General features: G+C 41.8%; 1 protein-coding gene across 2 annotated transcripts in view; it reads left to right on the plus strand.

Annotated features, from left to right (window-relative positions):
- The window catches only part of EDIL3 (EGF like repeats and discoidin domains 3), a 1,054,696-nt gene that overhangs the window by 738,652 nt on the left and 297,520 nt on the right, over positions 1 to 18,524 (plus strand). The window lies entirely within an intron of this gene.

Here is an 18,524-nt window from a genome sequence, read left to right on the forward strand (position 1 = left end):
GTTACAGAGCAGACAAATTTGGAGAGTTCCTGAACATATTATACTGGTATGTGCATCAAATTAGTTTTAAATTGTTGTGGGAGATGGGGGCAACAATATGATGCTCTTCTAAAGGCTTTTTGTGAAAGATAAGGTATGTTTTAAGCTGGCAATACACAATAGATAGCTGTCCACCTGTGCACTAAATGACCCCATCGCTCCACATGTGGACCCTAACCAGCATTAAATAGTAAGTTTATTAGACATTGGGCCATGCCATAGATCAGGAGGTATAAATATAAATGCCTCAGCAAAACTGCACTAAGCACTTTACATTGAGGCGGCTTTCATTAGATTTATTTATGCCGACCTGGTTATCAATCATATATTGGCTTGTGAGGGTGGATCAAGGTGTATACACTTTATTTAACAATTGGAACAAAGGTTTACAGAAGCATTATGCACTTTATTTGGTTTACGTTGACCCTTTGTTTATTAAAATCAAGGTTGCATATCTGATTTGAAATCTACCTCCGCAGAATTGCCCTGGGATATTGCCCAAAGCCTTTAGCTACAATATTTTTGAACTGGTTCACATGTGGTTTATTGATACGGACTCTCCCTGCTATTTTATGTTTAATAATTGTTTTTAATAAATTGTTTGAATAAAATTAATAATTTTAAGACCTTTTTAGCATATATCTCTTGGATCACCCTTATCTTGTATAGTGTTGTTATATCCACCATAAACCTGCATGAGCATACATACTTGTTTATTTAAATGGGGAGAGGAAATATCTCCTCCCTTCCCCAATATCTACCCGTTGGGAGACCTCCATCAACATTAGACCATAGTTGATCTCACCATAATTTGTCATCAACAAACTAACATTGAAATCTGTTCTCACAAGCAATGTCCAGAATGACATATTGGCTTTTATATGGGAGATCCAACTAGCAACAGTACAATTCACTTATAAGCGGCCCTCTGGGATTGTGCTGAAGTTTCCCTTATTTCACCACAGGTATAGGTTGGCATACTGTAATGTTCTTGCTTTTAAAATTGGCAATACAGACTCCGAACAGCAATTTGAGCATTTCTTTACTGTATCCATGTGATAATTATTTCTTATCAGGTGCTGTTTTGTCAATTTTGTAATTTTCTATATAGTGGCAGACACAGAGAGAAAAGGGCGCTTGTGCAAGAACAATATAAGAGCCCTTTGCAGTCCAATAGCTCATCATAATACACAATTCCCCCTGCTTTGGAGGTGGTAGTGGCCCCCTTAGCACTTGGGCCCCATTGCATCTGCATGGGCTGCACCAATGATATGTCCGTCCCGTCCCTGCTTCTACATAAAGCAAAGCTTTTTTTGCTACATTACTGATGGGAAAAGCAACAATAATGGAGAAATTACGTTCATGCGTAGATTCTCTTTAATTTAAGAAATTAAGATTTGGTTTAAAATTGTTTTTCCAACTAATTGTCTCATGATATTGAAGAATATGCACATACAAGATATACTTTCTATACAACATGTATTTTTTGAAATCCCAATTAGGGCACTCAAAGAGGTTGTGTCAACATTATAAATGGTTAAAATTACAAAGTGAAGTGCTTGTAAAAAAAGAACCAATTTTGGAATACTTTTCTTATTGAAAATGATATCCGTTCTCAAGGAGAGAAGGAATTTTAATTCTATAATTTTCTGCTTTTTGCCTAGGTTACCGGCCACCTCTGCAGTCTACCTAAATCAAAGAGTGCTGCGCTTACAATCTCAATACCATAGAGCATGCAAGTATCGCTCTGGAGCTGGCTAGATCGCTGGATCTAGGAAGCTTCAGTGGCCTTCTGCACCTTCAGTGTTGCAGAGGCAAAAGAGCCTACGCTTGTAGCATTGGAGAGCTCAACCAGTTTGGATCAGCATCTTAACTAGAGATGAGCGATGTTCGACTAGAACTGTTCGCCAATCTCAAATTCGAGCTGTTTTGGGCGCTGTTCGAGTCGTTCGACGAACGCGAATGATTTGCAAAAAATTCGGCTGTTTGAGGTTATGTTCGATAACTGTTCGTGCACTAAAAGCGTGTCCTGCATGTCTGGCGCTATTTAGAGCACCAATCATGCAGGGATTGTCTGCCACTCACTGTAATGCCACAGCCATGGTGGTTGTGGCATTACAGTGGTTGCCCAAATCGATGGGAACAGTGCTCACAGTGAAACATGAAAAGCCGGCAATTCAGCAGCGGCATACACCGGTACCCGACAATTTAGAACAGAAAGAATAGAGCATCACACATAGATTAGATAGATAGAAACATGTCAGTCACATACAGTACAGACCAAAAGTTTGGACACACCTTCTCATTTAAAGATTTTTCTGTATTTTCATGACTATGAAAATTGTACATTCACACTGAAGGCATCAAAACTATGAATTAACACATGTGAAATTATATACTTAGCAAAATAGTGTGAAACAACTGAAAATATGTCTTATATTCTAGGTTATTCAAAGTACCCACCTTTGTTTTGATGACTGCTTTGCACAGTCTTGGCATTCTCTTGATGAGCTTCAAGAGGTAGTCACTGGAAATGGTCTTACAACAATCTTGAAGGAGTTCCCAGAGATGCTTAGCACTTGTTGGCCCTTTTGCCTTCACTCTGCAGTCCAGCTCACCCCAAACCATCTCGATTGGGTTCAGGTCTGGTGACTGTGTAGCACCCCATCACTCTCCCTCTTGGTCAAATAGCCCTTACACAGCCTGGAGGTGTGTTTGGGGTCATTGTCCTGTTGAAAAATAAATGATGGTCCAATTAAACGCAAACCGGATAAAATAGCATGCCGCTGTAAGATGCTGTGGTAGCTATGCTGGTTCAGTATGCCTTCAATTTTGAACAAATCCCCAACTGTGTCACCAGCAAAGCACCCCCACACCATCACACCTCCTCCTCCATGCTTCACGGTGTGAACCAGGCATGTAGAGTCCATCCGTTCACCTTTTCTGCGTCGCACAAAGACAAGGTGGTTGGAACCAAAGATCTCAAATTTGGACTCATCAGACCAAAGCACAGATTTCCACAGGTCTAATGTCCATTCCTTGTGTTCTTTAGCCCAAACTTGTCTCTTCTGCTTGTCGCCTGTCCTAAGCAGTGGTTTCCTAGCAGCTATTTTACCATGAAGGTCTGCACAAAGTCTCCTCTTAACAGTTGTTGAAGAGATGTGTCTGCTGCTAGAACTCTGTGTGGCATTGACCTGGTCTCTAATCTGAGCTGCTGTTAACCTGTGATTTCTGAGGCTGGTGACTCAGATAAATTTATCCTCAGAAGCAGAGGTGACTCTTGGTCTTCTTTTCCTGGGGCGGTCCTCATGTGAGCCAGTTTCTTTGAAGCGCTTGATGGTTTTTGCAACTGCACTTGGGGACACTTTCAAAGTTTTCCCAATTTTTTGGACTGACTGACCTTCATTCCTTAAAGTAATGATGGCCACTCGTTTTTCTTTACTTATCTGCTTTTTTCTTGCCATAATACAAATTCTAACAGTATATTCATTAGGACTATCAGCTGTGTATCCACCAGACTTCTGCACAACACAACTGATGGTCCCAACCCCATTTATAAGGCAAGAAATCCCACTTACTAAACCTGACAGGGCACACCTGTGAAGTGAAAACCATTTCCGGTGACTACATCTTGAAGCTCATCAAAAGAATGCCAAGAGTGTGCAAAGCAGTCATCAAAGCAAAAGGTGGCTACTTTAAAGAGCCTAGAATATAATATAAGACATATTTCAGTAGTTTCACACTTTTTTGTTAAGTATATAATTCCACATGTGTTAATTCATAGTTTTGATGCATTCAGTGTGAATGTATAATTTTCAGTCATGAAAATACAGAAAAATGTTTAAGTGAGAAGGTGTGTCCAAACTTTTGGTCTGTACTGTATATAAGAAGTACAGTGACAGTGTTGGTTACTGTACTTGTCATTTAGTGTTAAAGGATTTATTAATAAAAATATTAGTGTTTTCATGCACTGTCTCTTTAAAAAAGCCGGCCGGTAATTCATCATCGGTACCCGACAATTTATAACAGAAAGAATAGAGCATCACACATAGATTAGATAGATAGAAACATGTCAGTCACATATATAAGAAGTACTGTGATAGTGTTGATTACTGTACTTGTCATTTAGTGTTAAAAAAAGGATTTATTTAAAAAAAAATTGGCGTGGGGTTTCCCTTAATTTTAGTCTCTAGCGGAGGTTAAGCAGATGGCTGGGGCAGATGTTTGAAGCCTGGGAAGGGGGTAATACCCACGGAGCTTCCCAGGCTACTAATATCAGCCCCCAGCTGAATACCTAGCCTTTACTAACTATTAAAATGGGGGACCCCAAAAAAATGACGTGGGGTCCCCCCTATTTTAATAGCTAGCAAAGGCTAGGCAGACAGCTGCGGGCTGATATTAATAGCCCAGGAAGGGTGCCATGAATATTGGACCCCTCCCAGGCTAGAAACACCAGCCGTCAGCCGCCCCAGAAATGGCGCATCCATAGGATGCGCCAATTCTGGTACTTAGCCTCACTCTTCCCACTGCCCTGTAGCGGTGGCAGTGGGTTAATAGGGCTGGGGTTGATGTCAGCTTATAATGCCAGCTGACATCAAGTCCAGGTTAGTAATGGAGAGGCGTCTATAAGACACCCCCCATTACTAACCCCATAGTCAAAGTTACAAAAAAACACAAACACCCAGAATAAAGTCCTTTAATTGAAATAAAGACACAATTCTTTATTGTTCTAAATTAAACCATACTTACCATCACGCCCATTCCAGCTGAAGCCAACGATATCCTGCAATAAAAGTAAAATAATAAAGCAACATCATCCTTACCTTTCCATGGTTCACACGACAGCTTCAGCTCTGCTACATTCACATGACAGGCTGGACCGCAGCAGAACGCTGCCATCCAGCTTGCCATGCCGCAGAGACTGAGAAGCGCAGGCATGCTTGTGCTCCTCAGTGTCTGGCTGTGATGGCATAAAGATGAGCCGAGGTCATGTCCAATGAACTCAGCTCCCCTCATGCACGTCACTGACAGCGTGGGAAAATTCTCCTGCGCATGCGGTGAGTGCAGGAGAATTTTCCCACGCTGTCAGTGACGTGCATGAGGTGAGCTCATGTCCAGTGAACTCAGCACATCTCATGAACGTCTCTGACAGCGTGGGATAATTCTCAGCGCTCAGCGCTTGAGCAGGAGAATTCTCCCACGCTGGGATGGCATTGAGATGACAGGCTGGATCACAGCTGAGCGCTGCCATCCAGCATGCCATCCTTCATAGACACTGCAGAGCGCAGGCATGCCCACTATCACCGCTACAGGGCAGTGGGAAGAGCGAGGCTAAGTTCCAGAATTGGCACATCCTATGGGTGCGCCATTTCTGGGGCGGCTGACGGCTGTTTTTTCTAGCCTGGGAGGGGGCCAATATTCATGGCACCCTTCCTGGGCTTTTAATATCAGCCCCCAGCTGTCTGCCTAGCCTTTGCTAGCTATTAAAATAGGGGGGACCCCACATCATTTTTTTGGGGGTCCCACATTTTAATAGCTAGTAAAGGCTAGGTATTCAGCTGGGGGCTGATATTAGTAGCCTGCGAAGCTCCGTGGGTATTACCCCCTTCCCAGGCTTCAAACATCTGCCCCAGCCGTCTGCTTAACCTCCGCTAGAGACTAAAATTACGGGGAACCCCACGCCAATTTTTTTTTTAATAAATCCTTTATTTTAACACTAAATTGCAAGTACAGTAATCAACACTATCACTGTACTTCTTATATATGTGACTGACATGTTTCTAGCTATCTAATCTATGTGTGATGCTCTATTCTTTCTGTTATAAATTGACGGGTACCGATGCTGAATAGCCGGCCGGCTTTTTTAAAGAGACGGTGCATGAAAACACTAATATTTTTTTAAATAAATCCTTTAACACTAAATGACAAGTACAGTAACCAACACTGTCACTGTACTTCTTATATATGTGACTGACATGTTTCTATCTATCTAATCTATGTGTGATGCTCTATACCTTCTTTTCTAAATTGTCGGGTACTGGTGTACGCCGCTGTTGAATTGCCGGCCGACTTTTTTAAAGAGAGTGTCTTCTGAGCAGTTTGTCAGCTTTTGGACACCTTTGAAGGTGTTTTCTATGTGTTTCTATGTGTTTTTGTTTGCTTGCCATTGGTTTTAATGGTGCTCGACGGTGTTCGACGGTGCTCTAAGGTGTTTGACGAACACTTCCACGAACATCCCGGTGTTCGACGAATGGAACCGAACACTACAGGGGTGGCTCAACACTAATCTTAACCAAGTTGATGCCAATCAATCAGGAGCGCACCACTCCTTACAAGTTAGGAGGCTGGGGAGCGATGTACTCCTGAAGCACTATGTTAAGATAACCCCTTCAAAAAATAGACAGCTGCCACCTGCTTGACTAGCCCTTCATAAAATGAAGATGCATTTACAATAAATTACTTATCTCAGGAAGACTTCAGACAATTTGGGGAGTTGAGTTGACATAACTAGCCTTTTTGCAGCTGAAAATTATTATTACTTAGTACATATTCAAGTGAATACGCAACCATGTAACAGATGGTCATGTCAAGTCTACCAGAGAGGGTGAAATGTTGCAGTGGCTCTTAATTCTGGCTCAGAGTGGACCATTGGAAAGTGGACCACTGCCTATGACTTTTATTTATGCCACAGTAAGTATCGTATTTTCCGGAGTATAAGACGACTGCGTGTATAAGACGACCCCCAAATTTTCCAGTTAAAATAGAGAGTTTGGGATATACTCGCCATATTAGACTACCCCTCTTCTAGCGCACATACGGTAAAAATTTAAAAAAAATCAGATTTGATTTCAATATGGTAATTTTAAAGTGATGAACCTTACTGGCGATTGGCTCGTTGTTGTATACAAATCCTGCTTTGATTTGTCAGCTCTCCCTGCCTGCCCAGCTCTCCCTGTCTCCAAGACTATCAGAGCAGTAGCACATCCCTCTTGCCCGCCCTTGTATCCTATTATTGGTACTTCCTCCTCTGCCTCTCTGATCTCGCTCCTGAGGACTGCAATGACGAGGTGAGGTGGCGCCTCACCGGGAAGGTGTAAGTGAAGCAAGCTGCAGGCGTCCGTGATGCCTGGGATTTGGAAAAAAAGAGAGAGCACCTGCGCCTCTTCACTGCAGTCCTCAGGAGCGAGATCTGAGAGGCAGAGAAGGAGGTAATAAAAGGGCAGGCCAGACGAGTGAAAGAGGCGTGTTTTTTTGGGCACAGCACCACTCTTTCTCTTTTTTCCATACCGTGGGTGTCCCAGATGCCTGCAGCTTGCTTCACTTACACTTTCCTGGCGAGGTGCCCCCTCACCTCGTCACTGCAGTCCTCAGAAGTGAGATTAGAGAAGCAGATACCAGTAATAGGATACAAGGGCGGGCCAGAGGCATGTGCTACTGCTCTGATAGTCTTGGAGACAGGAAGGGCTTATAAATTACCATAAATACCGTATTTTTCAGACTATAAGATGCACCGGACCATAAGGTTTTAGAGGAGGAAAATAGAAAAAAAATGTAAGCAAAAAATGTGTTCACGATGCACTTTTAAGGGGGAGGGGGTCTTCTGACACTGGTATAGGGGTAATGTCCCCCAATTCTGACCATATCCCCTATCCTGGTATATATGCCCCCCCTTCCTTTTATACATGGCCCTCATCCCTGTCCTGGTATGCATGGCACCCCTCATCCCTATCCTGGTATGCATGGAACCCCTCATCCCTGTCCGGGTAAGCATGGCACCCCTCATCCCTGTCCTGGCATGCATGGCACCCCTCATCCCTATCCTGGTATGCATGGAGCCCCTCCATCCTTGTATGCATTGCACCACTCATCCCTATCCTGGCATGCATGGCACCCCTCATCTCTGTCCTGGTATGCATGGCACCCCTCATCCCTGTCCTGGTATGCATGGCACCCCTAATCCCTATCCTGGTATGCATGGCACAGCAATCCCCATCCTGGTATACATGGCACCCCTCATCCCTGTCCTTGTATGCATGGCACCCCTCATCCCTATCCTGGTATGCATGACACCCCTCATCTTTATCCTGTTATGTATGCCTCCCTCAGCCTTATCCTGGTATGTGTGGCCCCCTCACCTTTATCCTGTTATGTATGCCCCCGCATCCTTATTTTGGTATGCATGGTCCACCTAATCCCCATCATGCTGCACATAAAAAAATAAACACTCCTACTCACCTTTCTTCTCTCCTCCAGCGCTGCGTCCTGTCTGCCCACACTGATCTCCCCATGTGAGCCGTGCATGGCATCACTACCATGCGTGGCTCACAAGGAGAGATCAGCCTCCGGAAGTCACTGCTCCCCACGCCAGGACTGTGTGCATGGCATCAATTCCATGCGTGGCTCACAAGGAGAGATCAGCTTCCGGAAGTCACTGCTCCCCACGCCAGGACTGTGTGCGCGGGGAGCAGTGATTTCATGCTCCTTAATAGCCGGCACACAGCGTAGCTGCAGCGCGGCTCCTGGTGCTGCCGGGCGATCGCATATGCCCGCTATTAAAGGGCATGAAAATTCACCCCTCCCCACGCCCATGGGCATGGAGAGAGGTTGAATATTCATGCCCTGCGGCTACACTATGTGCCACTATTAAGGAGCATTCTTTAGCAGCGGGGACAATTTAGGCTGTAGCAGGTGGCTGCTGCCTCCTGTGTCCCGCTCCTCCATGGCTAACGCTCCCCCCACACCACACACATCATACATATACCCACTCCTCCCCCAACATTCGTACTATAAGGGTATACGCCCTATAAGATGACACCCAGCGTATAAGACAACTCCTGACTTTTGAGAAAATTTTTAGGGGTTAAAAAGTCGTCTTATACGCCGGAAAATATGGCATATAGAAAGGAGAGGAAGAATCCCTTTATCTAGCTAATAGATTTGCCAGTGAGAAAAATGACATAGATGCTAAGACTGGAATATAAAAGATGAATATTTCCAGAAGCAGTTAAACATTATGCTCAGCAGCATTTAGAGATCGCATATCAACATGTAAGCTACCTAAAAGAATTAAGTGATAAAAATGATTTTTGACTTCACTTTTACATATCTTCTATAACTGATCATCATCTTCTATTACTTTTCCTATTGAAAGTACAATATGTCAGCTATTCTGTAATCGTGGAAATTGATTCATGAAGCAATCATGAATACTCAATGGAGAAATTCTTTGACCTTTTTATACATCTCAGGAAGAATACTATCATAAGATAATTGTTATATTCAGTGTCAGGCATTGAAGTGAAGGAGGGATCGTAGATAGTTCTTGAATAGACTTAACTGTGCCAAAGTCATAATCTTTGTCCTATCAATATCATTTTTAGATATTATTTTGAGAAAATAACAGTTTTTACATATATAGATGATGCAGAATGTCACCAACTTACCAACTTGGTCAATCCATGGCTAGAAGACCTGGTAACGTCCTGAAAAATCATGGAGGTCATATAAAATACTAGATGTAGTAGTTTTTAGAATGTATTTATTATTGCATCAATGAATTTAAGTAAAAATGAAGATTTTGAAATGAAAGTTGTATTATTAATGTTACTTTCATGTTATGGGTTAAAAAATGTTCTATGAAACTCAATAATGTCAAAATTTTGGAGATTGATCTTGTGTATAGTGAGATATTTATTAACGTTTTATTTTTCAAAGGAGTGTACTCATTTATGCCAACCACTGTATTCAGCACCAAGTCTTCTAGGCATGGAATGAACAAGTTGGCAACATATTCCAACATTTATTTGTTTCTATACCTCAAAATTGACCTCTTTTGGAGCCTGGATGGTGGATGGAGAGTGACGCTCAACTTGTATCTTCAGAATTCCCCATAGGAGGGAGAAACAAAACTAATTGAGCTTTGTCTAGTCTTCTAGGCATGGAAATTTGGCGACATATTGAAACATTAATCCTTTTCCGTTCTTTAAGAGTGACTTATTTTAGAACCTGGATGCTGGATAGTGAGTGATGCCCAATTTGTCTCTTCAGAATTCCCCATAGGTGTTTGGTTGGGTTTAGATTAGAAGACATACTTGGCCACTGAATCACTTTCACCCTGTTCTTCCTCAGAAATGCAACAGTGGCCTTATGTATGTGTTTTGGATAATTGTCATGTTGAAAAAGTGCACATCTATCAAGGGCACGGAGTGATGGAGCATCTTCTCTTTCAACATAGAGCAGTACATCTGTGAATTCAAGATACTAATGAAAGGTCTCACCTGACATCAGCAGCACTCATGCAGCCCCACATAAGGACAATGGCACCACCATGTTTCACTATATGCAGCATGCATTTTTCTTTCTACTCCTCATCTTGCAATACTACACAGTTGAAAGCATAAGTTCCAAAAATATTTATCCTGGTCTCATCGCTCCAGAGTATAAAGTCCCAGTAGTCTTCATATTTTTGGGCATGGGCCCTGCAAATTGTAAGTAGGCTTTTTTGTGCATGGACTTTAGGAGAGGCTTCTTTCGTGGTCAACACCCATGCATGCTATTCATCTGCAGTGTGTGCTGTATTATATTATAAAAAACAGTCATCCCGTTTTGGCTTTCTACTTTTTTAGCTAACTACAGTGAACTAGCATGTTGATTTTCTTTAACCTTTTTAATCAGAAGTCACTCCAGTTGAGATGTTAATTTCCATGGTCTGCAAGGATCTCTCTGTGAGGTGTTTGCAGTTCTATCTGTTAATTTTTGTATCATATTTGCTACAGTATTCTGATTGCTGATGTTCTTGTAGCATTTAACTTTCTTGTGTAAAAAAATTATTTTATTTCTCAATTCATGTGACATTTCTCTTCCATGTGGTGCCATTGCGGGCAGCATAAAATGGGAAAGGGGTTTTCTTTGTTAAGAAGTGCTCTTTTATAGTCAGCTATCTGCTGGATGCCTGTTTAATGGATATTTAGACTTACCTGTGGTTGAATTCTTGTTAATTAGAATTTTGTAGCATAAACTTTAGCTTTGCTCTTAAGACTTTCTTTGGAATGTACTCATTTTTGCAATATGGTTTTGAATGATTTTGTTATGAAAATTACTTTTAGGGATGTGCATAATAGAAAATTTGTTTGGAATCAATGGCCCACATTTGTGGGAGTATTTTGTATTAAGACATCCAATACGAAATGTTGCTTTTAAAAGGAAACTAAAGGCTTTCTGACACATTTGTTGGAGAGTACTCCTTTATGCTGAACACTGTGTATAATAATAAATTTTCTATTTTAAGATTTTTTATTAATTATCTAGTGATTTGTCAAGTACATTTAATATTTTTTGTATACTCACAGTAAAATATATAAAACATCAAACAGCAAACTAAAAAGCATCTAATAATAAAAAAGAAGGTGAAACAAGAAGTACAGCAGTGCAAATCAATTTTATGTAGAGATACATATATAAATCATTGGACCTATGTACAGTGCAGACAAAAAGTTTGGACACACCTTCTCATTTAAAATTTTTTCTGTATTTTCATGACTTTGAAAATTGTACATTCACACTGAAGGCATCAAAACTATGAATTAACACATGTGGAATTATATGCTTAACAAAAAATTGTGAAACAACTGAAAATATGTCTTATATTCTAGGTTCTTCAAAGTAGGCATCTTTTGCTTTGATGACTGCTTTGCGCACTCTTGGCATTCTCTTGATGAGTTTCAAGAGGTAGTCACCGGAAATGTTTTTCACTTCACAGGTGTGCCCTGTCAGGTTTAATAAGTGGGATTTCTTGCCTTATAAATGGGGTTGGGACCATCAGTTGTGTTGTGCAGAAGTCTGGTGGATACACAGCTGATAGTCCTACTGAATAGACTGTTAGAATTTGTATTATGGCAAGAAAAAAGCAGATAAGTAAAGAAAAAAGAGTGGCCATCATTACTTTTAGAAATGAAGGTCAGTCAGTCCGAAAAATTGGGCAAACTTTGAAAGTGTCCCCAAGTGCAGTTGCAAAAACCATCAAGCGCTACAAAGAAACTGGCTCACAAGAGGACCACCCCAGGAAAGGAAGACCAAGAGTCACCTATGCTTCTGAGGATAAGTTTATCCGAGTCACCAGCCTCAGAAATCGCAGGTTAACAGCAGCTCAGATTAGAGACCAGGTCAATGCCACACAGAGTTCTAGCAGCAGACACATCTCTACAACAACTGTTAAGAGGAGACTTTGTGCAGCAGGCCTTCATGGTAAAATAGCTGCTAGGAAACCACTGCTAAGGACAGGGAACAAGCAGAAGAGACTTGTTTGGGCTAAAGAACAGAAGGAATGGACATTAGACCAGTGGAAATCTGTGCTTTGGTCTGATGAGTCCAAATTTGAGATCTTTGGTTCCAACCACCGTGTCTTTGTGCGATGCAGAAAAGGTGAATGGATGGACTCTACATGCCTGGTTCACACCGTGAAGCATGGAGGAGGTGTGATGGTGTGGGGGTGCTTTGCTGGTGACACTGTTGGGGATTTATTCAAAATTGAAGGCATACTGAACCAGCATGGCTACCACAGCATCTTGCAGCGGCATGCTATTCCATCCGGTTTGCGTTTAGTTGGACCATTATTTATTTTTTAACAGGACAATGATCCCAAACACACCTCCAGGCTGTGTAAGAGCTATTTGACCAAGAAGGAGAGTGATGGGCTGCTAAGTCAGGTGACCTGGCCTCCACAGTCACCAGACCTGAACTCAATCAAGATGGTTTGGGGTGAGTTGGACCGCAGAGTGAAGGCAAAAGGGCCAACAAGTGCTAAGCATCTCTGGGAATCCTTCAAGATTGTTGGAAGACCATTTCCGGTGACTACCTCTTGAAGGTCATCAAGAGAATGCAAAGAGTGTGCAAAGCAGTCTTCAAAGTAAAAGGTGTCTACTTTGAAGAACCTAGAATATAAGACATATTTTCAGTTGTTTCACACTTTTTTGTTAAGTATATAATTCCACATGTGTTAATTCATAGTTTTGATGCCTTCAGTGTGAATGTACAATTTTCATAGTCATGAAAATACAGAAAAATCTTTAAATGAGAAGGTGTGTCCAAACTTTTGGTCTGCACTGTATTTATAACACAACAGGGGGTAAAGTAGAGCTTATCAATACATAAGGCATTGTATACATGGATATCGACAGTCAATAAACCATTTGAGGGTATATTCACACTCTGCAAATTTGTTGAGATTTAGACTGTCCCATTCATCTGAATGGGTCTTGCGGAAATCCATGTTCTTGCTAAACATCCTCGTTTCTGTAACAAATTTTCCGCATGTGAATATTCTTTAATGTTAACTATCATTTATTTTACTCTCCCAATACCATACCCTCCATTGTTCCATTATTCACTCTTATCTCATTATTACACTGATCAACTTATTCATTATCTAGTTTAGTTTATTTGTTCTTTTTAAACCATGACATTTTCACTCGTTCCTTACCAAGCACATTTTCGGGTTTTATCATGCCTGCACATTTAACTGCTCTAAAAATAAATTTCTCATTCGTGTGTGCAAATAATTTTGGCCTCTTTTTGAAAGGGAACCTGTCACCAGAAATAACACTATTAACCTGCAGATATGGTGTTAATTTGCAGGTTAACAGCATTATTACGCTGCATGACGCCTGTACACAGCCAAATGCAGCGGGGAGAGAATTAACTTTATTCTCCCCGCCAGCATTCGGTTTCAGTCATGGGGGCGGTGGTGTGCGCTGGTTCAGTCACTTCTCTGAGTATACAGAGTGGCCCCTCTGCATTGGGGCTGACAGTCAGGACCGGGGGCGCAGTTACAGCTCCCACTCTTTATACTGAGATCGGAGAGTGAACCAGCACCGCACCCGCCCACGTGACTGAAACCGAATGCTGGTGGAGAAAATGAATCAAATTTTCTCTCCTTAACCCACAGATTAGCTGCATTATTTCTGGTGACAGGTTCCCTTTAATGATACATTTTGCTTAATTTTTAATACAATTTCTTTTTGGTTATAATCAATTAGGATATGTTTAAAAGAATAGCAAATACATATCTGTTTTATTATTTCTTTTTTATTTATTTTTTACTGTACAACCACAATCTACAGTCTAGCTACTAAATATTTTAAATTGCGTTCCCCTCTCCAGATAAATATTTTTTATATATTTGACATATTTTTTGTTTACATATTTTTTCTTTGCTTGCTTTTTCTTATTTATTTATTTATTTTTTTTATTGTATTTTCATACACTGAGTAATATAAGGTCTTGAAGTTTTTTTGGGGGCATCTTAACATATTAATGCATTCCTTTTATTGCGTCAAACTTTACATACCTAGAATGATTCTTATTCGCCTACATAAATGTTTTGGCAGTTTAGTTGCCATTTTTTGGTAACAGACTCCCCTTAAGAAGAATTGTTTACCTTTGTGTGTTATTTAGGCACAGACTTAAATTATGGGCTATTACCCCGCTTATATCCTCCTCCACAACGGGTGCGAAAGAATCATTTTTTGGACCTTTTTCCATACACTGACACACTGACGATGGGAAATTCCCAACCAAGTTTTAACTTTTCTTTTTCAACTTCACTGTGGATGATTAAATACACTCATGGACATACACCATTCCGAGCAGATTCATTGCGTAATCATTTTGTAGAATGACATCACTGGCCATGTGATATGTTTTTTTACGAGTGGAGTAACTAGTGGGTTTGAATACATTTGTGAATTATGCTTTCTAGCATTACTATATCCTTTTTTACATATTGTCATATATAATGAAACTTGAATCATTTTCCCCAATATTTATTAAAGTGATACACAACCGTAAAATATTGATATAATGATTGATGACTGTGTTTCACACTGTTCCTTTTTTTTTTGCTTAATGACACAATGATGTAAAAAGGCTCAATGGAATTGAAACATTGCATGGATGAATAAAAGGTTTATTTCACTGGATGTGCTGCCTCACTCTCCATATTTGTTGACTGTTGGTAACTGTTGGATCAAGTCCTTAAAGGCATGCACCCCCACTTTCAAATTGCTAGTGCTGCTACCTTTCCTTTAAAAAGTATCTGTCAACAGGTTTTGCTATGTAATCTGAGGGTATCATGAGGTAGGAGGGGCTGAGACACTGATTTCATTGATGTGTTGCTTATTAAGCTGTGTGCTCTTGTTTCAGTACAATGAGTGTTTTATCAGCTGTAGATTATCACTGCTGGACTAGCTGCCTGTGCCTCTTGGTCCAACCACACCCCCACCACTGATAAGAAGCTCACTGTTACTATACAATGTACACAGAAAGCTGTGGTGTGGGCGGGGGCAGCTTTCTGAGCACTGCTACATTCTTCATCTAACAACTCTGATTGTATCACAACTGCTGCACCCAGTAAACTAAGTGCTGCATTGTTGGATTTAGGGTCTGTTTTCCTACATTATGCTGCTCTCAGATGAGGGAGCCAAAACCTAGTGACAGATTCCCTTTAAAAGTTAAATAATTAATGACCTATTGATATTACTGCCCGGTGGTGTGCCGGTATGAATAAATATGAATCTATGGACATGACCATGTCTGGTCATTTCACCACCCAAGTCATTAATATTTTTCATACTGAAGACTAGTGATGAGCGAGCACTAAAATGCTCAGGTGCTCGATGCTCGGGTCAAGCACATTGGAATACTCGGGTGCTCGACCCGAGCAACGAGCCCAATGTTTGTCTATGGGAAACTCGAGCATTTTTCAGGCTGCTCCCCCCAGCGGTCTGCAGAGGGCCTAAAAATTGCCCAAATCGAAGGGAACAGTGCTCAAATGACATGGGAACAGCATGGGGAAGACCACTGGAAGCATTTCTGACTCCCAGGTCACTTTTGTCAACAACGTTGTCTGAGTATTACCCCACTTTTATGGACTCACGATAAAACATACCAAAACGAAACCAAAATGAATTTTCCTGGGAAATATGTTAAGGAACATCAATTCCAGGGTAATGACTTGTATATAAAGCAAAATAAATAACCAAAAACAAAAATACTCTTCCACACCTTGGGCTATGTTCACACGTAGCGTTTTTTGATGCGTTTTTTCACTTTTGCATTGCTTTCAACCATGACAAATGCATTCACCAGGAAATGTCATTTTAACATCTTACAACCTTATCTGGTCATGTGGTGTGTCAGATATCATCAGACACATCCTGTTCTATTTATGAAGGAGGGACTCTGAAAGTCACAAAGCCTATTTTTATAGGGCCATCAGACGGCCTCTACTATTCTTAAAGGGCCAGCAGTCGGCTCTCACTATTCTTTGAGAGCCATCAGCCGGCTATGTTTTATTGTTCCCATTACTCAAAAGTGGGTCTAGTATACTGTAATTGCATATGCAGTGAGTGTCAGGATTGCCCAAAATTTGGACTCACCCCAATACCTCTGAAAATTTGGATGCACCCAAATACCCCTTTGAAGAGACTTAGATCAGGGCCTCCTGAAAACAATGTTCCCATTATTAGGTAGTAGGTCTCCCATTGAATTGCCTATGCAGTGAATGCAAGGGTTGCCAAAAATTTGGAGGCACTTTAATGCTCCTTGGAAGAGACGTGGAGGTCAGAGGACCTCCTGAAAACAATGTTCCCATTATTACGAAGTGGGTCTCCCATTGTGTTTGCCTATGCAGTGAATGCAAGGGTTGCCAAAAATTTGGAAGCACTCCAATTCCCCTTGGAAGAGAAGTAAAGGAGGGCCTCATGAAAAAAAAAGTTCCCATTATTAGGAAGTGGGTCTCCCATTGTGTTTGCTTATGCAGTGAATGCAAGGGCTGCCAAAAATTGGGAGCCACTCCTATGCCCCTTGGAAGAGACATGGAGGAGGGCCTCATAAAAAAATGTTCCCATTAGAAAGGAGCGGGCCTCCTATACTTTTAATGCCCATGCACTAAGTGTATGGGCTGACAAACATTTACCCCTGGGGGTTATACATGAACATACTGTATACATTTTTTTTATGGACATCATAAACACCCTTAAAAAAAATTATGTGGGTGTTGCATCACGGACCACGGTCACCCTGGTGATATGGTGGTGGAGGATGAGGAGAAGGAGGAGGACAAAAGCAAATAGCCAAAATCAGGAAGCGTATACCCATGTGTGGGTGTGAGGAGGTGCATGGGAATACACCTCCCAAAAAAAGACACTGGATTTGAGTTTATATTACACTGCTATCATTCGGTGGTGTTGAGTAGTCTGGCCCAATCCAGCCCTTGTTCATTTTTATAAGAGTCAGCCTGTAAGCATTTTCAGTTGACAGGCTGATGCACTTATCAGTTATAATTCCACCAGCGGCACTAAAAACCCGCTCTGATAAAACGCTGGCATCAGGGCAGGCCAGGACCTCCAATGCATAGAGAGCCAGTTCATTCCACGTATCCAGCTTGGATACCCAATAATTATAAGGCGCAGAGGAATCACTGAGGACGTTGGTATGGTCGGAAAGGTACTCCCTCAGCATCTTCCCAAACTTTGCACTGCTTGTGAGAGTACCCCGCGCCTCAGAGCCTGTACTATGGGAGGGGCTGAGAAAATTCTCCCATATGGGGAATTTTTCAGATGGGAATTTCTTTAATAGTTCTGCAACAAGTGCCTTCTGGTACAGCCCCATTTTTGTAGACCTCTCCGCCTCAGGAATAAGAGATATAAAGTTCTCCTTGTAGCGTGGGTCTAGAAGTGTCACCAACCAGTAATGACTGTCACCCAAAATTTTGAGAACGCGAGGGTCATGGGAAAGGCAGCATAACATAAACTCAGCCATGTGTGCCAGACTGCTAACAGTCAAGACTTCCATGTCCTCACCAAGAGGATGACTGACCATGCTCTCCTCCTTTTCCTCCTCTCTGTCCTCTGGCCATCCACGCTGAACAGACGTTATGACAGCAATGCAGGTAGTACCATCTATAGCGCATGAAACTAGCTCCTGTTCTTCCTCCTCCTCTTCCTCATTGTTACCCAATCCACGTTGGGATGAGATGAGGCTGGACTGTGTAATCACCCAGTATGGTTCCTTGCTCCATCTCATCGTGCTCCGCCTGCAACGCATTCTCTTTTGATTGTGAGCAGAGAGCATTTCAGAAGACAGAAAAGCGGGATGGTGACAATAATTATGGCGTCATCGCCGCTCACCATCTTGGTGGAGTCCTCAAAGTTTTGGAGGATGGTACATATGTCTGATATCCATGTCCACTCCTGAGGTCTTATGTGTGGAGTCTGAACTGAATACCGACGGCCTTGTTGATGCTGGTGCTCAACAACTGCCCTCTTCTGCTCACAAATCCTTCCCAACATCTGCCGTGTAGAGTTCAAATGCGTGGGGACATTACACTTCAGTCTGTGAGCCGGAAGCTGCAAACGCTGCTGAAACACGGCAATGGCGGCGGAAGCTGTAGGTTACTTTCTAAAATGGGCACACAAGTGGCGTACTTT

Source organism: Phyllobates terribilis, unplaced genomic scaffold (genome assembly GCF_046119375.1).
Source record: "Phyllobates terribilis strain yellow unplaced genomic scaffold, ASM4611937v1 Scaffold_1__5_contigs__length_1240528914, whole genome shotgun sequence".
NCBI lineage: Eukaryota > Metazoa > Chordata > Amphibia > Anura > Dendrobatidae > Phyllobates > Phyllobates terribilis.